General features: G+C 36.6%; 1 protein-coding gene across 2 annotated transcripts in view; it reads right to left on the bottom strand.

The window, feature by feature from the left end:
• alk (ALK receptor tyrosine kinase) overlaps window positions 1-23,164 on the bottom strand; it is a 392,553-nt gene that overhangs the window by 218,283 nt on the left and 151,106 nt on the right. The window contains exon 1 of one of the 2 annotated variants that reach the window (XM_034308267.2): window positions 13,189-13,207. The exons of the other annotated variant lie outside the window; for it this stretch is intronic. The gene's annotated coding sequence lies outside the window, so the exon portion shown is untranslated. Of the gene's footprint in view, window positions 1-13,188; window positions 13,208-23,164 lie in introns of those variants that run through there. 2 annotated transcript variants of the gene reach the window in all.

The raw sequence follows: 23,164 nt of genomic DNA, 5'->3' as shown, positions 1-23,164 counted from the left end.
GTAGTATGTACCTTTATACTTTTAGAAAGAATTTAAATGGACATAAAGGACCACTGACATACCTCAAAAGCTTTACTTTAAAAGCTATTTAATGGTACACTACATGCGCCCTTCCAGGTAAAAGATACATACTAGGTGCTAAAGATGTAGTCTTGGTGGTACCAGCCCAAAGAAAAGTGCAGTATAGTACCTTGATTTCTGAGAGTGGCTAGTCTGATATGACTGCGCAAACGACATAGCTACTTAAAGAACTTGCAAAACCACCAACTGGACTACAAATCAGGTGATTTCTCTTTAAAACAAGGTGTATGGCCAACTGTGACAACAAATCCAATGTATTGTATTTTTTTCAGGAGTGGCAACTTGGAACAAATAGCTTGAAATAAGCATAACACCAACTGTCACTCCTATTGCTGTCTTTTCACTTGGCTACTCATTAGAATAAAGTTAAGCTCAGATCAAACACTTTGCATCATCAATGGACTCCTGTTGCTATATCACCTGCTCTTATTAATAATGAAAGACTTTTGGCCATTTTGCTGTGTGAACATTTGGTAAGACGGTATAAGGTCAAGACAGGGATGCAAAATAAATGCAATCACCAAATGCTGTATACGATTTTAATGTATTATTTTACTATTTTCTTTCTGCCATGATAAAGAAAGGAAACCAATGGACACTGCTTCATCCGATGCATGTAAACCATAACCTATACAAATATTCAACAGTCTTCAATTTCTGTTGCAGTATAAAGTGTTAGACTGAATTGATCAATTCGAAATGGCATCTGATATGAGTGTGTGGCGTTCATAACTTATATTTTATGTCTTTGAAATATTCTAGAGTGGCTTGAATTACCAAGTGGTAAAAAAGCATAAAATCTGCCTTGACGCATTAGGTAATGTTCCATCAAAGATTTTCCTGCCTGACATCATTCCTATAAATCTTAACATTCCGTAAAATTGCAACTAGACCACAAAGCCTTCGTCAGGCCTTTTTTTTTTTTTTTTTTTGTATGGGCATACAGATTTTCTAATCGCATAATTACAACCAGACCTCTTACAGTCTACTAAAGCCCAGTCTTTCCCACTTAATGAGCAGCTTTGCAGATTTGAGTTGCAGTATGTTAATATGGACTACACTCACATTCGGCCAGTGTATTAGGGTCTGCCAAGGGTCAATCCCTTTCCTTTTTGAGAGTAATGAACAGATCGTGTGTGTCTGTACACCGGGGCCTCTGAGGAATTTGGACTCGCCCAAACCCTTTAATCATTCTAAATGACCATTAAGAGAAAATCAATAGTAAACACAGCTTGACTTTCATAAGCGCTAAGCCAAATGCAGTGTGAAGCCGATGCACAATGATACTTTCACCTGCTTCATTTGTCTCTATTCAGCACTCTCAGATGGCTGTGGAGAGACATTTCACTAAAAGCCTTGCATAGGTGTGAAAAATTCTGGTGGAAAACAGTACCACTGTCCTCTAGTTACCTCAATTTCCCTCATTTCTCTCATCTCTCATTTTTCTCTCATTTGTTCTGTACAGCTGTTTTCCACTCATCACATGGCTGCCCAAGGCTCGATTGGTCTCTATCTGGGAAAAACACACCAGCACTCCATCATCAGATCAATGAGGCCCTCGTCAACTCCTTCCCCGTCACCCCATTTCCCCTCAGAGCTCTAATCTCAGACCTGCTCAGCTGCAGCAACCTTCGTCTGGTTCAAAAACAATGAAATAAATAACAAGCACTCAATATAAAACTCTATGTGGAGGAAGACATGTTTGATGGGACATGATGTAGTGCTTCAATCTTGAGCTTGGTTTGGCAGTGTTTCAATGGTCCAGTAATAAAGTCATTACCCATGAAGGAGCTGGGGGGGTAGAGCTAAGAGCCCTATCAGGTGTTCTATCAGATATCAAACTACCTCCGGTATGTCAGAAGCATGTGCCAAGAGCTGGTTATGGCTCTTTGAAAACTATTCAACCAAGTCATTTCAACTTAACTTCTGACATCTGACAATTTCAGCACAACAGATAGTTGGGTAAATAACACATACAACAATTTGAAGATGGTGAAAAGTGCTTTAGTCATTCCTTGGAGATAATGAGCTTTTAGAATAGCTGTCATATCCATACCTGAGGAACACCCAGCCAGAAAAGGTGCCAGTCCTGATTACCTGCAACATTCTCACACTGACCCCTTGTTTAACTCTTGTTAAGCCATACCCTTGGAAGTCTGAGCTTTTCATTTCCTTACAAAAACTTCAGTCAGCAAATTCAAAGGATACATTAGTATGTATTCAGTGTCAGCTTATGCAAGAGGCTTAAGTATTTGCTGTGGAGCCCATTGAGATTATTACAATTTTCTGTGTGCATTTCACATCCCCAAAGTTGCCAGAATATTCTTGATATATTTTTTTTTTTGCCTTGCAATATGATGTACCGTAAAAAGACAATTTCAAAATAAATGCATTTAAAGAAGGACCAGTACAGTTATATGTAAATAGGAAGATGGCAAGCAGTGAAATAAACATCAAATTGGAGTCTAGAAAATTGCCAAGATACTGCTGCATGAATAGATTGAATTGTAATCATTATGTCAATCACTGTAAATTTGCTTTATTATAACGATATCGCTTCCAGCCTCATTATTCGGCAGCTCATAAAATAGCACTTGATCCTCTAAACCCCTTTTTTCATGTAGGAGAGAAAATGAGGACAGAAGAGGTAGATACATTTTTTTTTCCTCATGCCAAGTGCAAGATAATGAAACAAAAGCAAAACACAATTAAAAAGAAATAAATTAAAAGAAAGACTGATGTAATTATGTATAAATGAGAAGATGGCAAACATTCAGATAAACATCTAATAGCAGTCTAGTATATTGCAAATATATTAATTTATGGATAGTTCTAATTGTAATTATCACATTAGTCACAGCAAATTTTGGTTTAATTTAACAGTAAGGCTTTTACCCTCTTTGTTCAGTGGCTTATAAAATTGGACTTCATGCTGTAAAGCCTTTTTTTGCATGCTGAAGTAGTCTAATGTTTTGTACCAGCAGCAGAAAGCATGAAGCTTAGGCAGAAGGGAGAACTGCTGTATGGATCTCTTACCGAGAAGACCACAAAAATATTTATTTAATTTTATATCATTTACCAACATAGCTAATTGTGCTCACAGTTTAATGTGAGGTAAGGAAGCTACTATTTTGGGCTTTTTTTTAGATCATTCTTTTGAGTTGTCACATTATACCAATAGGCATTAGTACAATAATGCCTATGTTTTGGTTAATTCAATGCACTGTACTGTTAAAAAAAAAAAAAAAAAAAAATCAACATCCTCCATCTTATACACAGATCATTTTTTTTTTTTAATTAAGGAGAAAAAATAAAACCGTAGCATGGATACAAATCCCCTTCCCTGACACAGTTAACCACCATCCCCCTTGTGGCACAGCTTGCATGTCACTGCAGCTTCCTCCCTTTATATTAATTAAGGTTAGATGTGGATACATACATTAAGCCTGTAATAAATTGATTACCCGTCCTTTCTTGGTGGATCATTAAATGCTCGTCTAAGCCAACCGAGAAGGAGGGAAAGGAAAAAAAAAAAAAAATCAGCGGCTGAATTAAACTGGCTATAGCACAAAGGAGCGCATTGATTTCTGTCAGGCTCAAGAATCAAGCTGGACCTCTCTAGTATTCTGTCCATGTGCGGTAGATTTCTCCGAGGCCACTGACACACTCGTGCACACCTCATTACGGCCTCCGTCTCCCAGATCAGTGCCCTCCTCGAGGTTCTGCACGACCGCAGCCGCTAGGGGATCAGCATCCTTATTGATTAGTTTATCTTAAAGTAGACATTGCTCCACATGGTGCTAAGTAATCAGAGACAGCAACAGAAGACACGGTTAAAGAGAAAAGGAGAGTAATTTATCACGGATATATGGTGCAGAAGAAATGGGAAGGTGGAAGTTTAAATACAGAAACATTATTCTATGTCTAAATGGAGGAGTACCAGGACATGTGGGTCGCTCAAGCTGTCAAATGTGAAGTAGTGGGATCCTTTTATAGTCTACTTACTTGGGATATGGTCACAAAGTGCTACTGGTACTGGTAGTTGGCAAGAAAATGAGCAGAAAATACTCCACTATTTCTGAGGGAAACTGCCTGGTGGTGTGGAACGTAATGCAGTAGAACTGCTTTGGGTTTTTCTCGATTTAAAATGGAGAAGTCATTATAGTATTTAATTTCCAAAGCCAGTAGTCAGTATTCAGAATCGGTGACCATGGTGACAAATCCGTATTCAGAGTTGGTGATTATTCTGTCTTTGTAAGAAGACTTAAATAAGATTGACACTTTGCACTTTATATGAAAGAACATTTGTGGCTGATCCTATTTATTTAGACCATAAATATTTCAGTGAATTTGACCCATTATTACATAACTACAGGTTATAGTATACATTATTATGTATCACTTACTAAAACATCTCCCTGAATTGCTGTGACTCATCAGTATTTAGGGCTTCACTTATGAAATATTCCTTATGATAAAAAAATGCTGTCATTTGGTTCATGCCTGTATTTTTCACACTATCTATAAATCTGTGAGCACTAAGCGATGTTGTTTACTTGCTTTCTACAATGAACTACAGTTTAATGACATTCCCTGAAGGTTATAGCAGTAAATTCAGAATTCGTTTGAAATCAAACCAGATAAAGGTAATTGGCACATCATTTCAGGATTGTTTACATGCAAATGTGGTTGCAGCCCTTTTTCATGTCTGATTTTAAAGCCAGAATATTCCACAGGTTTGCTGTCTGAGTTTGTCTCTTTTTTTTTTTTTGTCTTTTCAGACTGTCACAAATGTCAGTTTTATAGAAAGGTCATGGCCATTCCCATTCTTGACCCTTTAATAAGTGCTCTCAGCTATTTCATAACCTCTCTCAATAGATCACAAGTTGAACTCAGTTATTGCCGTTTTGGCTTTATATTCAAGGAAATGTCAGTAACACTTACAATAACAGTACATGAATAATCATGCACTAATACCTGAATTAATACTTACTTAAATATGAACTAGTGATGAGTTAAATCATGTACTAATCACAAACTAATGAAGAGCTAACCTTAACTACGACGTGAGTCTTATGAATTCATGCCTGAAGAACGAGCACCTTAAGTACATGTTAGTACATGATTGTTAATTAATGTATTACAGACTAAATCAAACATGATGTTTAAGAAAGAATATGAATTAAATGTGCGTAATTTCAAATTGTTTATATAAGTTGCTATATGCAGCGGCATACTTCATTGGACATCATTGGATGGTGCTCGGTTATTTTCATAATTTATATTGATCCTCCTTATCGAATGTAGAAAGAAGCACAAATATTTAACACCAATCATTTCATCTCAACCCGTTTTGCGTCATTCTCCATCCATTTCTCCTCAAATCCCACTGTAGTACTAGTACATGCTCTGGGTGGCTAGAGCCCAGGCACTGCTCCTTTTCCCACAAAGGTGAAATTAATACAGTAACATTTACATTTACATTTATGGCATTTGGCAGATTGCCTTATCCAGAGCGACTTACAGAAGTGCTTTGAGGTCTCTATCAATAAATACATTCTGAAACTGGTTTGCTAGATCACAGACTAAGAATACCATCAGTCCAAAAAACTCTGTTAGGGTGGTAATATAATTTAATATAAAGGTGACATAACATTTATTCATTTAGAAGATTCTAATATCTATTAATATTTAAAACCAGTGTTCTATAAGATTATTTTCAGGTGTTAGTCTGAGAATGATGGAGAATGATGGAGAATGATGCAAAAAGGGTTGACATGAAAATATTGGTGTTTATTATTAGTGTGTCTTTCTACATTCAATAAGGAGGATCAGTGTAAATTCTGAAAGTAATCCAACGCCATTTGTGTAGTTAAGATGTTCAAGTGCTCGTTATTCACGCATGAATTCGTAAGACTCACATCATAGTTAAGGTTAGCTCTTCATTAGTTTGTGATTAGTACATGCCTTAACTCATCATTAGTTCATATTTAAGTAAGTATTAATTCAGGTATTAGTGCATTATTATTCATGAACTGTTATTGTAAAGTGTTACCGAAATGTCTTACTGAGAATCCTTTACTAGATTTTTATATTTCATAACACACTCATCTTAACAATTGGGTATTGTTCCTGAGATGTTAAGAGAATAATTATTTTTGATTATTAAGTGCAAATGTCTAAAAGAAACAAACAAATTAGCAATGAAGAAAGACCAACCATTCTGTCCACTCACTGGAAACTCCATACTGACAGCATACTGATAGGTGACAGCATCATGTGGTATTTCCTATGATTTCTACCCTACGTGAATGTTATTCATTTTATGAAATAATTCATTATGTATGGAGTAATACACAACTGGTCAGGCACTTATAGGAACAATAATCAACGACTTGGTAGTGTGATATGACCTGTCATGAAGTGTAGTTACTGTTAAACTGAAGTTGACAAATTTTTCAAAAACAACACATCCTGAAGTGTTTCATTCCTCTTATAATACAGCAATATTCCATTTTTTTATTAATTACAGACTGACAAGTGATTATTTTTATCCATTTAAAGTTATGTTTAAGGTTGTGGAACATCCACGAAACAAGTTAATTGATGTTATCACCATTCTCTCACTTTTTCTCTAAAAAAAATGCAGCTTATCATGTTACCAAGAAAGCACAAAGCCATCTGTCCTGAAGGCTTTCAGTGTTGGAAAAGGTAAAGTTACAGCTTTAACTCACCTCTGACTTTTACAAAGCACTGACTCTGGAGACTCCTTACAAATATGTTAAATAAACACCTCCTCACTGAAGTTTCACTATATCAACAATTACACGTTTTAATCTGTTTAGATGGAGTGTCCACTATACAAAACGTCATAGAAATGATAACGTATTACAACAAGCACAATGAAGCCCAAACTACTGTCTCTAGCTGGTGTTACAGAAATTTAATTACCACTGTCTGACCAATCAGAATGGACCATTCAACAGTGGTGTAGTATAAGTAATTATGAACAAATGCAAGGTTATTGATTATTGGTTATTGGTTATTATATTTCCCATTTCTTCCACTATAATTATGAAGTGGTTTGAACTCTCTCAATTGCATTTGTATTAGTGTCAGCTTTTTCCACAAATCATGCATCATTCTATAAAATACACAGTAATATATAATTTAAAGTAACTACATAAAGCAAATGTTGGTCTTATGAGAACACTGCCCGTAAGTAAAGCATAGTGGTGTTTAAATGAAGTTAGTCAAGGTGATCTAGATGATCTGCTATAGTTTCACTGTTTCATGGTATACTGTTTATTAAAAATCATTTATAGCAAAAGCCATCTTCCAAGAAAATGCATTGTTTCATTAATAATACGTCTTCATCAGATGTAGTAGGGGTACTTAGCGTTCTTCTTTTATTTTCCGCACAAGAACTCACATTCAAGTAAGCATAATACAGCTCCATCAACATGATTTTCTAACACAAGTCATGATGAAAAGTGTCTGAAGTGTCACTTGACTCAGGCGTTACACCAACTTGATATCAAAATAGTGAGACACTCTTCATGGTATCTTCTTAGTCTCTTTTTTAAAAGAGCAAATTTCTGCTGTGTAGAAGTTAACCTCACTCAGTACTATTCGACTTTACAGCATACAGTTGTAGAAGAGTAATGATTTATAACATGCGGCGTCATCACCCAGAAAAGGATGGGTTCCATTTTGAGTCAGGTTTCTTCCTCTTGTCGTCTCAGGAAGTGTTTCCCCGCCACTGTCACCCCTGGCTTCTTCATTAAGGATTTAAATCTACATCCGAATTCCTGTACATCTGCTGTGTGACATTGTCTACTGTTGAAAATAAAACTGAATTAAACTGAATCAAGTCCATTCAAAATATCATCACTCGCAGCCAGATCTTTACCTTCTGGGACTCATTTGTTCCATTTCTCTTCTTCCTCAATCTTTTATACAGTATGACACTGAATTTATACAGTAGGACTTCTAATAACCTATCACAATAGGTTACAAGGCTATGAATTAGGGATACATGATATGATGATATACTACTGATACTGATAAAAATTTTTTTGATATCTCAGATGCTTTTTTGAGGTATTGTCAAAATTGTGATAAATGTTACAATTTTGTACTTATGTTTTATTGTAAAATAATATTTTTACAGGTTTTATTTTTATAATTTTTTATATTTATTTAACATTTAATATTATTTAATAAAAATCTCATTTTTTTTAAATATAAAAAATAACAGTGATGGATTTTTTTTGTAGCCATTAAATAAAGCATCATCCGCCTATTATTTTTTTACTGTTTTGCTGGCAGTTTGTTGGCAGCAAACTTAAATATTGTGATATTCATGTATCATAGAAATGTCCCCAACATTAGACTCGTGATATGACATTGTCATCATATCGCCCACCACTACTATGAATATCCAAAGTTGCATTCAGGCTGTCTGATTTTTTTCGAGGTTGTAATTGTGAGACTATATTGTCATTTTCAACCCCAGTAGCTGCAGAGCCTAAGAACTGACATATAATTTTCTTCTCATGGCTCATTTCATCAAGCTGCATGTTTGGCATGTCTTTTTTTTCTGACATGATTTTTGCAAAGCAACAAGTTATCAATCTTCCAGCTGCATGCTATTTCTGTGCACCTAGCACATCCTTTATCTCACCTGGATGTGCTGAAGTCACTGTGATCGTAGAATTTGTGAAATTGGAGTCAGAATAATGTTCTTGATGAGATGGAGAACTACTTTGTCCACTTCTTTACACGTTTCATTTTTGTGAGAACTTGGTAGTTGCATCTTAATGGAGAAAGAAATCATTGGTTACTTTGCCAGAGAAGAAAAAAATCATTATATCCCATGGGCCTGATTGACCTTTAACATATTGTTTTATAGAGAGTACCTCCGCTGACTTGCACTATTGTTCATTAATTGACTTTTTTTCCCCCACTAGGAGTTCAGACAGTGCTTGCAACTGACAAACATTAAGAGAACTTTGAATAAGACATATTTGTTTTCTCTTGACTTGTCCAAGTTATTGACTAGGTGCAGAGTGAATTACTCTCAACCCTAAGTATTTCTTAAGAGGCTTGCATCTATACAGGGGGTCACAGAATTGACTTTAGTAGTTCAATAGCAAAGTAGAGCTCAAAGTAGAGCTCAAAGTAGAGCTCAGCTAGAACTCTAATTTCCCCCGAGGGTACATTCTTAAAACATTGTGTTCAGAGTTGTAGTTGTAATTTCATCATTGTGACCTGTCATATGTATGAGATGGCCCATACTTATAAAAAGTACTCATACAGCCTCAGGTTTGGAGTTCATTCACACGCATTGACCTCAAAGGCGGTATGGATAGTTTCAAAAGTTTAATGATAATAGTCATTTTTAGCAGAACTCATATATTTATCATTTAATTCCTCTTCCTGGTTGTTATATTGTCTCTTTTGTCCCTCTTTTTCCAATCTCTTTTTACATTAGAATTGATATTAAAAAGAAAAAAGGCGTTGTGTTTCCACCTGAGAGTATGCTGTGTACATTTTTGCTGCTGCTTCTCACCAGAGCTTTCTTTCATCTCTATCCCTTTTTGTCTTTCTTCCTTTTCTCTGTTTGAAGTTTGTTTTTATGTTTCTCTTCTGTTCTATTGTTTTAATGTTTGGGTCAGATTTTTTTGCTGGTTGCGGTGGAGCTAGAGACCTAAGCGGGGCTGCCAAGGTCACGGTTTTTACACCAAATTGGGATGGTTTTGGAACTAGGTTGCATGTAGAAAAAAGCAAGTCCATGGGTGCTGCTTTAAAAATAGTCCCCAGTTGCCAAGATCTTACTTTATAGCAAATAATAGATGTTAGACCTTGTCAATTTCAGCAAACATAGGCTATGGCAAACAAAGGGAAAGTGTAAGTGCAAAGAGTGTATTGTTGTAGTAAGAATAATAGATGTTACCAGGATTCAGGTCAGAATGCTTTTTTTTGTGTGTAGGTTGGTTAGCTATGCTGTCATATCAAGGACAATCATTCAAAGACATCAAGAGGACAAGAAGTCAATGCATTTTCAAGTAAAACCATTTTCGTGTGTTTTTCTTTCTCTCTTTGAACTTAAACTATTTTGTCTTTGTTTCATCATACACCACCATCATTGTTTGGTCTAGTTTCAGGTGTTTTATGCAGTCTTTGAGATCTACTTGGGCTGTAAATTTTAAAACCTGGCAACCCCGGACCCAAGCTTGAGCAGTGGATTTCTCTTGAACATGAACTTCTATGTGCAAGGCATATTGACTGGCCATGGATTGGGTGCACTGGTTGGAGTGATGCTCTCATGTTGAGCAGTCTCAGGGCTGCTCAATCCTCTGTACTGTGATGTACCTATGCTCCCTTTATGTGGTGCTTGTGCAGCTTTGGGGCTGGTGGATCTCCATGGCATTTGGAGCAGTGGTGCCCAATGAGACTGTGACAACTTATGCTAATGAAATTTGTTTTATCACTATTTTGTGTTTCTTTTTTTTTTCCAAAATAGCAAAGCAATCTTAGGTATTGAGAAAGGTGCTATATAAATGATATTTATTATTACTATTCTTTACATTTACCAAGTAGTAGATGGGTGAATCTTCATGCTTCCAAATATCTTGTTTCATACAGATGTGTATCTACGTATTATAACCAAAGTACAGCATTCTTTTCATGAAAATGCTCGATTGTTTCTAGATGTTTACAGATATTACATAGAAACTACTATGAATTATTCAGTATCTACAGTGGATACTTATAGTTATGAAATTGAGGACCACAAAACTGGACCCCCTGACCAGCACAGGAAGTGTAAGAGTTTAATGGAAAGCATTATTTGAACCACACCAAAGCCAGAACTATGGAAACTGGGTCACAATCTGCTGCTGGTATGCAGTGTGCCATACGTCGCACCCTGGCACTGAACTCAGTCTCAATTAATATCCCATAATGGTAATGAGATATGAACAGAAGCACATTGAAATCAATCAACATCACCATATCAGAACCAATCTGAATAACTGGATGGCACCTGACAGCAGTTCCACCACTTTTGTTACTGTGTTAAATGGTCTAAATGGGTGTGCATGCCTTATCAGCACAAGCAGGTGTTCATCTCCAGGATGCTTCTGCTGAGAAAGTCGCAGGCCTGCTGTAGAGCAGAATGGGTAATGAACCAGTCTATTTTTTATATCATTGCTGATGAGTGGAAAAGTGGCAGAAATTTTGTGAAAGCTAACCACGGCCCTCATTTAATTTCGGAGAACATCTGTCTCACTGTTCCACATCAGTAGACTATCTAACAGGAGCTGGAGAAAGTCCCACTAGAGCAGAGCACATCAAGCAGTCTGTCTGTTCTTTTACTTACTCAACAGGTCTCATAGCTTAATGACACCCTATTAGCTTTAATCAGGACCTATAATGATGCTTGCAACAATAGCAGCCTCAACACTTGGGAAGGTAGTGAAGATTGTTTAAGGGTGCAGTACAAATATAAGTAGATAAAAGCGAAGAAAATAAAAGTGCTGAAATGCCATTCATGAGAAAGCAGCCAGCCATCGTATACCTCTGCTGAGGGCGAAAAAAAAATCATGTACTTCTGTCAGAAAAACGCGATGAAGCAAGAAATAAAGAAAAAAACATGTAAAACCTTGAAGTGCTTTTTCTAAAATGGAAAAAACCTGTTGCTGTTTTCCTCATGGACACATAAGGAAATCAGTATAAAGCATAAAACCTAGCATGCAAATGTTGACTTCATGTAAGAATCAGGTTGATAATGCTTTGACACATTACATTACCTTACACGGCGCTCTGTTACAACACCCAAGTCAAATATTTTCCTATAACAAGCACAGTGTTTAATACCAAGTGCTGTTTCTTAAACCACAGAAATGTCCAAGGATTACCGTTTAATATTTATTAAAGAATTCAATTCAATTCAATTCAATTTTATTTGTATAGTGCTTTTAACAATGGACATTGTCACAAAGCAGCTTTACAGAAATAAATGGATTCACAAAAATATATTGTAAATATTTGAATGACATCAACAGTCATTCCCTCACCAACCTCTCTCTTTTACTCTCTTAATAAGAAGTTAAAAAGACAAAATAGCACATCTTGTCATGTTACTCAGAAACCAGAAAGCCTTCCATCCTGAAGATGTTGTACAGTGGTGGCTGTACGGTTAAGGCTCTGAAAGTCGGGGGTTCAAGCCTCAGCACTACCGAGCTGCCACTGTTGGGCCCTTGAGGAAGGCCCTTAACCCTTTCTGCTCCAGGGCTGCTGTATCATGGCTGACCCTGTGCTGTGACCCCAAATTCCTAACAAGATGGGCTATACGAAGAAAAGAATTTCACTATGCTGTAATGTATATGTGAAAATAAAGGCTTTTTCTGCTTCTATAAAATAAATAATTTCCTCACAGAAAACTTTACCATAACAACAATTACAAATCTGTTTATGTGTTTCTATATAAACAATAATGTAGTAGAACAAGCGCATTAATATAGACCTTGCTGCTGTACTGTTATGGAAAATTAACCAATCAGTATTCAACAGCACTTTTTTTTTTTTTTTCATAAATGTATCAAAGAGGTTTATGGACAGTTATAGCATATATCTATATCTATATTATAGATAGTATATTTGGATTTAAAATCAAATACATAACTATCCAAATGTGTTCATTCTTTTATTTTATTTTATTTTATTTTTATAAATTTTTTAATGTGTTCTTTTTTTTTTTTTTGTAAATGGATGGGCACTCCACACACTCTGAAATAACTCAGTATTAGCTCATTTTTCACATGTATACAGCATTAACAGCATTAGCAGTAATAGCATTATAGGTTTAACTGATGAGTCTACAGATTTCTTGACTGGACCTGCTCCATTTTTGCTCCCTTTTTTGCTCAATGTGTTGTTGCTATGTCTACATTCCAGATTTAATGCACCCAAACACAGCAATTGACTTTTTGTGTAATGAAATTGCGCTTAATATGTGGTAAGTACCTCTGTATAACTCTGACCACCATCTGACTTGCATACGTGGGCATTCATAGTAGGTGAAATCACACTCCAATTTACCTCTTGCTCATTTGATGGATGATGACAATAATGATGGTGTTGATGATGATGATGATGATGACGAGGAGGAGGAGGATGATGATGATGATGATGATGATGATCAGCTCCCCACTAAATGCTCTGAGAGACACCTACAAATGAGAGAAATCATTACTGAGAATTTTTAATAACCCAGGTCATCATTTTTAACCTCCAGCAGTGTCTCACAGCACAGCCGGCATCAGCAGTGGGCAGGAATGTGGGGATGATGAAAGTGGACTCATGTTTCACTGCCTCATTGACAGGAAGAGGCAGGCAGTAAAGTGCAGTTATGAGTTACGGTTATACAGTAGGAGGGAGTTTAACCTCTTGTGACGAACACCCCATAAACAGTAGAATGCTGTAGATGGTTCTGCTCATACTTCAAGGCAAAACCTAGATCATTTAAAGGGGATACACTATAAAAATGAATTGACGAAGGAAACAGCAACAGGACATTTTATAGATTTTATGATCGAGTGCACTTGGCAGTCATAAAGTAATTTCTTATTTAAATGCAAATTAGTAATGTTGGAAACTCATGTTTTAATACTGATCTGAACATTGCAGAATATTAATTAGAAGAGTTTTGCTCGCCTATGTTTACAGTACATTTTACTCAAACAGGCATGTATTGATTCTCAACAAATTTTTACATATGTGGACAAATCATCTGAAATATTAATTTAAATCAGTGATTTATATAATCACTATAATTCGAGTTATTTTTGTTGCAAGGTACAATACTCAATTACCTAATATATATATATATATATATATATATATATATATATATATATATATATATATATATATATATATATATATATATATATATATATTATGAACCCAAGAAAGCCTGGGTTTTCAAAAATCAAGATTTTATGTATGAGCAATTAGTTTTCTATTTATAGCTGCATGGCATATCAGTAGGTTCAACAATCAGAATGTTCTTTAGAATGTTAGCGGGAATTAGCTAATTACATTAGTTAGCTTGGATTGAGTAGATTTGCTGTGTTTCAGTTCAGAATAATGCTTCTGTACAGCGGTAAAAGTGTGTTTTTCCTTTCATTGCGTCAGAATCCCTGGCTGTTAAGGACTGATAGTGATCATCAAAAACAACATACTGAGAAACAGCTGTTTTTTTTTAAATTCCCTAGCACTGCCTGTAGACATTTTTTCTTGCTTAGCCTGCATCGTTTGCTGCCATGTGCTGCTAGCAAAGAACTTATTATGTTTAAGATTTGGATAGTTGGATTGTATGAAGGTTCTGTAGGTCCTCCTCTTGATATTTTCTCAGAGCACAGTTTGCAGTCTGCTTTGCTTTGCTTTGATTGCTATGATTAATCACAGAATATGTCAAGATTGCTGTCATTCCGTGCCATTTGTTCATTAACACAACAATACACTTGCCTTGTCACGTAATGGTATACCATACGTTATTTTATAAATATTTATAAATAAATCGGGCTGATACCGTGCCCGTTACATCAACTTCCACAAAACGCACTTCATGTTGGTGGACGCGTCTAACTATAGTGTGTGCCTCTGAATCCCACCACCTGCTGCACTACACACAAGGTCTGAAGTGCGATTAGCTGTTGGTAGAACAATTTTCACTAGGTGGATTATTTAGCGTACACTGACGGAAGATGATCCTTTTAGAATCAGGAACATTCAGCTATGTGAAACTACTGACAAAATTGAACAAAATAAAGTGTGGCGCAAAGCTATCATATAACTAATGCATATATGATTTGCACATCCCTGAACAGAGATATAAACACACAATCTAAAAATCTCACACAGTCTTGCGTAACAATTATAAGACTGCTTATGCCTGAGAGCAGAGAAAATGCAAAGTGTGCAAATGCATTTCAACCTCAGGCATGAAAGAGTGTATCCCTGATTTATGCATTATCCATAAATACATAATGATGCACTAATGCGCTGTGACTAAAGCTCCAGTCCTGTAATACAGTGCAGTATTAAAATTAGGTTATCCAAAACCATCTTTCTCCCGCATTCAAAACAGCACAACTCAATGCATATTATTTTTAAAAAGATTTGCTTTGCCCAAGGACTTAATGCACTCTGGATGCATGATACTGGAGCAAGTTGCCTGGCTGTAGCATTCAGAACACGAAGGAACAAACACCATCCATCAATAAAATGCCAGCGCTGTATGAAAGTGGACGTGATTTAGCGATACGCCTCCCTGCTTCCCCATAATCGGAGGGTTTAATGCAATACAGCAAGGCTTTAAACAGTGAAGCGGCACTCCATAAATCTAAACTGCCGCTTTGACCTCAAGTCTCTCTTTCTCTCTGCTTCTCGCCCCTTATGTGTGTATGACATGTCACCATAGTAATAGCTAATAAATCATGCCAATCATTACTCCAAAGGCTCCCCAGCCCCAAAGAGCTTCCAGAACCACAAAAGGAGCACCACTGTCATTGCATAACTTCTGTAGTTTTTTACATCATGTGAAATGAAGTTATTCAGCTGTACAGATCTTCAGCAAATTCAGGCTTGAATCATCAATATTGTTTTTAAACATATACTACAATCTACTGCATCAAATATTCAAACCATTAACAGTATCACGTAATGCAGCATGACCTTATGCAGTGATGATGACACTGACTAGCTAATGACCTCATTTATAAAATATTTGTGCAATGTTGTATTGCATCTATCCTACGTTAATGACGAGGAAACCTGGAAATGGAGTGAAAATAAAGTCACCATGACTAATTAATCATTAATACGGCTTACGTCCCATCACATCTCTATATCTAAAGGCATCTCAAACTTGCACGTGGGGAAAGGATTTCAAAAATATTTCTGGTGATGTGTATCGATTTTTTTTTAAAATCATTCATAGAAACTCTATGTGCTATGCACATCTTCAAAAAAAACAAATACCCAGAGCTGCAGATAACAAGAACCAATTATATAATACTGGTGAGTCTTCCTACCTTATACCACAGTGCTGTTGCATTCTCAATTCTGATTGGTCAGACGGTATTGATTAATTTTCCATAACAGCAGCTCTGATAGTATCTCGGCTGCAAGGTTTAGTAACTAATTTATACGCACTTGTATTGCAGACTCTAATAATCTAAAACTAATTTAAAAAATTACAAAATTTTAAAAACAAAGAGAAATGTATAATCATTGATATGTTCAAGCTTTCTGTAAGGAGACGTTTATTTAATATTCATGGAAGGAGTCTCCAGTGTCAGAGCTTCGTAACGGTCAGTAAGTTTTGCACTATACAGGAAAGGCTTTGCAGTTTCTCTGTAACATGACAAGTTGTGTTTTTTCGTCTTGTTAACTTCATTAAAGAGAAAAAAGAGGATGCTGAGGGAATGTTCGTGTATAGTTTTCAAGTATTGTAAGTCATAATAGGGAACTAACTTGTTTCATGGATGTTCCATAACATTAACTGTAACTATAAACAATTAAAACATATGATGTGTCAAATTGCTGTAGTATAAGATGAATAAAACACGTAACAGCACACCGATCTGTTTCAGCAGATTTTCAAACATTCAGTTTAAAATAAATTACATTTCTTGTATGCAGTTAATAGATTTTTTTTTTTTTTTTTTTTAAATAAACATCATCAAGGTTGTCTGGTGAGAGCCAGCATTGCCAGCATTGGCAGAAGAACTGTTGCAAGTTCTCCAAGACACTTGGAACAACTTACCAGTCAATTTCCACGAAGGTGTACTTAAGAGAATTGATGAAGATTTTATTTTAGTCATGCCTCTGCATCTGAACTGGTGCATGACAGCCTGCCTTAAGTGCTAATTATCAGCAGAGCATTGAAATTCACCAGATAGCTGATGGAGGCATAAAGTAATGCTCTGGAGATTCTGGATTTTATTGTAATCTTATATATAAAATGTATATACAGTATAAATTGTAATGCTGTGATAAAGCTTTTTAACTGTCAGCCTGAGTTTACCTTTTCATCCATTTAATGTTATAAAACACATACACAATCTTATAGCTTCATACTGACTGTCAATACTGATAGAATCCTTGACTGCAAATAACTTGACAGCTACACAGAAGCAAACCACTACTTACATATACACACATGTGCATAATAAAAGAAACAGTGAAACAGGCAATTACCTCATTCCATATTATAAATGAAGCAAAGTCCTTTTCCGTCATTGAGTGTAGGTAGGGCTGTAGTCCAGACAGTCATTGTCAAGTACAAAACAAGACCAAGACCAGGTCTAGCCAGATCAAGTCAAGACAGAGTCTTATTAATGGGGTCAAGACCAAGTCAACATCGAGTCCAAATAAAAGCAAGGCAGAGTTAAGAAACCAAAAACCATCACATCTTTTTTTTAGGCTTCAACTGTGGATTGTGTCACTCATTAGGCTATTTAACACAAGATGAAATTACTTGTTAAACCTTGTGCATGAAAAATACAACACAAACATAACTTTTTTAACATCTTGGTCGACGCCACAGTTATCTTTAACCAGAACAAAGCCCAAGAAAATGTTCAAGTCTAAGACAAGTCCAAGTTAGTACAGAAAACGTCTCAAGACCAGACTCATGTCCTACAGCCCTAGCTGTTGGACGCCCTGACATAATTACTGGGGGTAAACCAAAGAAATATGTTCTCCGATAGATACTCACTTCATGGTAGAGTATAGAGATGTGCATTTTGGTCACTACGAAGTGCATTTTGCTCACAACGAAAGTTTTATGTCTGCACAAGCATGATTTCTAGTTGAATACAATTTTCTTGCTATATTGTGGAGTCTAAATGGTAATCTAAATAACACATGCTATATTTCTTCTTGCAGCTGTGCATCAGTTGTCCATGTACAAAGACATTGAGTGGAAACATACTGCTGTAACAATCTGAACATAATCAGACATTTGCAAGTTATTTACTTTAATTATGGCTAGAAATCAAGCTCCATACTCATGATTGAAAAGCATAAATTGTACTATAAATGGTCCGCAAAGGTTTACATGGTTGTTTGATCTATTTTTTTCATTTGTTCATTGGCTTAAATATCCAGAAGGCATAACTTTTGATCTCTTCCGGTTCAAACAATGCAACTCAAAATATACAGAGTGTTTGGTTCAGTTCCTGAAGTTTTGCTTTCTCTCTTTTTCACTACAGTCGAATCATGTTAAAGTTTGCATGGAAGTAGAATGAAACCATTTCTCTGCTGGTTTTGGTCCGCACCTGAGTGCGATTGCAGTGATCTCACCCTCCCAAATGAAGCACACAAGCCAGGGTTCGATTCAAGTGGATTCACACTGTGTATAATTAAAGCTCCCTACGTGACATACTAAAAGAAAGCAGAAAATGCGAGGGCCAAAATTTTGTGTACTAGGGATGATGCAGTTAGTGTCAGCAGGCCTGAAGGTAGCTGCCCTTTCTGGAGCCATATCAAGTAGGCGGTTTTCAGCATTCAGTGGGTAATTCTCTGTGAAATAACCTTCTACAAGGGCAGTGCCTAAGGCAATCGATACTGTAGGTGTTTGCTGCCAGAGAGCAGAGCAAGATTTCGCCATTTATTTACACCTGTATAGTGAGAAGTGCCCTGCACTAAACAATCCTTTCGGCCTAGCTTGCAGGGAGACAGAGCAGCAATCAAGGCACTGTTGTACCTACACACAGACCTCTGTCATGCTTCACACCCTTTCACAGTAAAAAAAAAACAGCAAAAATAAAAGTGCTTCACTGTCCTTGGACTATTATCTGTACCTCTAATGTGTCTGATCAGTGAACCATCAGTTCTGACAAGTTTTGACATCACTTTTGTCTTTTATTCTATCGGCTTCCCTTCACTGCAAATAATTTGACAGATATAAGAAAGTTGTAAAATACACTGCCTCCACATAGACATCAGGGCAATATAGTTAAAAAAAAAAAACCAAGGCACAGATATCCTCAGTGTTTACAGTGTGACTTATCTGAATAATTGAGTGACAATTAAACGTTCAGTGCGTAAAAGCCAGAATGTTTGGGTATTTTCATGGCTCCACTTACTGAAGCACAACTCAACCATGTGCACCAATGTCTTGCCAATGTTATCTAAAGAAAGCCTGAATACAACTACAAATCGCCGCCTGATTGCACTACTCCAAAGTAATTCACACAGTTAGGACACAATGATGCACTTCTGCCTCATCCTATTCAAAATGTACCAATAAAGAGAGGAAATAGGTCTAGACAGGGTTATTCAGCTTGGACAGCAGCCATAAAAGGAAATAATAACAATAACTAGTGCAGCAATGTTATTTACAACACTGAAAACTGATTCCAGTAAGTGGCTAAGGGTTGGACAAGCCACTCACTGGTATGCCCTCTAAGTTTTGCATGTAATTTCTTACCTACAAAGGTCTGTATAGGCAACTAATATGACTACATGATGACAACAGTTACTTTTTATTGCATAACAATTAGTGATAAGTTTATGGGTATAAATAAAGGCAAGTTATTAGTGGCACTTCATGCTGCAACTTTTGTTGAGCTTCGTGAGCATCTTGCATGCAGTTCCTTCTTCTTTCACTCACTAACCATCCATTCAACACTAATCACTCTAACAGAAGTATTAAAATCCATAACATTAATTTGGATGCAAGTCAAAAGGCCATAGCTTATATGATCATAAACTCAGCACACATGTGCATAACTTCATTTTCACTGCATAATGAAATGCATAATGTGCATAACTTCATTCATCTGCTGCATGCAGTGCATCCATCACATGTGATGGGTCAGTACTGCGTATGGGGTATGTTTCCATCTTCTGCTTACTTGCTCTTCTTGTTTTTCTCCACGATTCTTTTATCTCCTAGCTTTGTCTCTTGGAGGTTTGTTTTTGGCACTGGTTTGTTTCTGACTCTTCATATACACTATATGGCCAAATGTTTGTGGACTCCTGACCATCAGACCCATATGTGCTTCTTCCCCAAACTGATGCCACAAAGTTGGAAGCACACAATGGTATAGGACATCTACTTTCTGCCCTTCACTTGTCCAGGCATATTCCTTACTCCCCCCATTCAACAGTCAATTAGAGCCAGAATGTACAACCATGTTGCTGGAGATATACCCTGCTCTACACAAGCACCTTTAATTTACTACATTAATTTCACATTTTTTTTTTTTTTTTTTTTTTTTTTTTTTTTTTTTTACACAGACACCCTTGAAATCCCTTACTGGCTAACTCAGGGATGTCCAATCTAATCTGCCAAAGACAGATGTGGTCAACCAAGCAGAAGTAACAGCTGTTTAATTGGTTAATCTTGGTGTTCAATCAATAATCAGATATGGCCCCTGCTTGGTTGGAATGAAAAAAATAATAATAATAAAATAAAAACTCCTCTCACACCAGCCTTTTGTGATCGTATTAGACACCATTGAGCTGATTTGTGTTAGAATGGAATATACTCTGCAGAACGGTTGATACTCTGGAGCAGAACTGTTACAGTCTTCAGGTCTACACATACACTCTCATACTTAGTCTGAGCAACGCACAAGACCAATAAAGCCATTGTCCACCAATGGACTCAATCATAAGTTTTGCACAATTGCAGTTAAAATGCTACTGACGTCTGACTGGATTATATACAAAGCTTCTGGCTAATGATATATTGATTACATTTTTTGACCTCTTATGACACCAATCTCAGACCTACACACTTAATAGTACAATGTAATTCCTCCCCAGGGTATATGCTTCATGAATCTATTGTATTTCATTCACTTTGGTCTCCTCCCCTTTGTTCTGCCTACTGGGCCAAAGCCAATATTATGCAGAAGGAAGCACACAGACCTCAGCTCATTTGTAATTTCACAGCAGTCAGAGAGAAAATGCCATCTAAGTGCCACCACTCCAGTGATTAAGGTGATATTGACAGCTGAATTAATTCCAGATTGGTCCACATGAGACACTCTCTTGGACCAGATCTTACAAATGGAAGCAATTCGTATTTTACCCTCCCCTTATTCAGTTCCTCTTTTTTTCTTCTCCATTCTTCCTGTCACGTGGAATCGTGCTTAGCATTCACAGCAGCACCCAATCTGTCTTCTTTCACATTTTACACAGACTACTGTAAAAGTAACAATGCAAGAAATGACAAATTCCATCCTGATTAGGTGGTGATATACACTGGCTGTAGTGCTTCCATACAATCTGTTGAAAACGGTGATCAAAGTTAACAGGCACTGCAGAATGATAATTAAAAACCAGGACACAGGGCTACTGCAATTCTGCTGTCAAAGCCATAGCTGGAGTGTGTCAGCTTGCATCAGTCAACGCCTGTCAGGGGGCTGACGCAAATACCAGGAATCACAGCCTCACCGTGCTTTTCCTGACAGCCACCAAGGCAAAGCTGTGCCCCCTGAGGAATGATGCTCTCACCACCCTATGCTCTCTTGCTGACAAATGTCCACTATTTAAGGAAAGACTGGCTATAATGCTAAGTGAGCATGATGTTAAGATCAGTCTCAGGCACACACATACTAACAAAACTACTGACAACGAACACTGAGAGGACATGATCAATGCAGTAGTGAATTCACTTGGAAAAATGCCAAATCACATTAAAGGGAAAGGATGTACAGAGCAAAAAAATGCCTTCGTTTCCAATTAGGCTTGTGCGATATTGATCTTTCCCAGCTCGTGATTTACCATTAAAAAAAAATCACGATTAACAATTTAATCATCCAGAACTAATAGTTTAAAAAAAGACAGGAAAATTAGCATTTGCACCATTTCAGGTTGAAGGAAAGTAGGGGCATAATAACCAGCTGTGCAGTCTCTGTGGTTAAATGGCTTCATGCATTTTTCCTTGCTGGCAGCGGCAATTGTGACAACTCAGCTGGATGGTGGATTTTTAGGTGATTCTGCAGTAATGGCCATTAAAAAGTAAAAAATGTTTAAATGCTTTATAATTTCACTTTCTATTTATCATTACCATTAACTTTGTTGGCTTGACACTTTGTTGTAGGACTATTTAATCTGATCAGGGTAAAAAGTTTTGTTATCTTTTCTATTTTGGATGAAAACCAAAAGTAGTTTTTGACTATTTTTTGACCAAATTTTTTTTGGTGGCACTGATGATGTTAACTATGCATATACTTGATGAATATTAGCTAAGGCAAACATACGCAAATATTAATATGCTGAGTGGATCAGAAAAACTCTGCTCTTTTGGTGTATTCTTGAGTGATAATTTGTATTAGCATACGCCGATGTTAACTTCTAACATCAACTAAGGGTTGGCAGGTCTGGTAATATGATATAATTGTAATACACTGAATACCATGTAGAGATGATTAAATCATTATATCGCACAAGCCTACTTCCAGTAGTGGTTAATTTTGCTTTGTACCGAGTTCATCTCATTGACCCACAAATTAGCAATCTTCTGATTTGTAATCCAACAGATTACAAGAGAAAGGTTTTGTCCTACTTAGAGTGCTAATTATTAGTGCTCCCATTAAACATTTACCTCACTATTTGCTTAATGTTAAAAAAATTGCTAATTAGATAATATTTCCACTATACATTCACCGCGAAGTCACCTATAGCAACCCGCAGACAATTTTTCTTCATGTTGGTGAAAATCCTTGTGACTGCTGTTATATGGTGTCATAACAGCATGAGAAGTGTCTCTCCACACATCCATTCAGTTGCTCAGCTGGACAGATTGCCTTGTATACAGTGTCTGGATGGAACCCTATTACTTCTTTACTCTATAAATGATTCTATAAATGTTTCCAAGTCATTACATTGCTTGTCTTTGTACAAAAGGCACTCGAGTGATGTAGCTGTCCTTTGAGGTGACATGTTCAGTGAAGTATTGTGTCTCCTGGACTTTAATCATGACCTAAATGTCCTTCACATATCTGAACCAACAATTCAGTCTGGTTTCCCAGAAGGTGTTCAGAGCGCT

This window comes from Pangasianodon hypophthalmus, chromosome 10 (assembly GCF_027358585.1).
Source record: "Pangasianodon hypophthalmus isolate fPanHyp1 chromosome 10, fPanHyp1.pri, whole genome shotgun sequence".
In the NCBI taxonomy this organism is placed as follows: domain Eukaryota; kingdom Metazoa; phylum Chordata; class Actinopteri; order Siluriformes; family Pangasiidae; genus Pangasianodon; species Pangasianodon hypophthalmus.
Note: the sequence above shows the minus strand (reverse complement) of the source record. Positions and strands in the feature narration are given on the sequence as shown.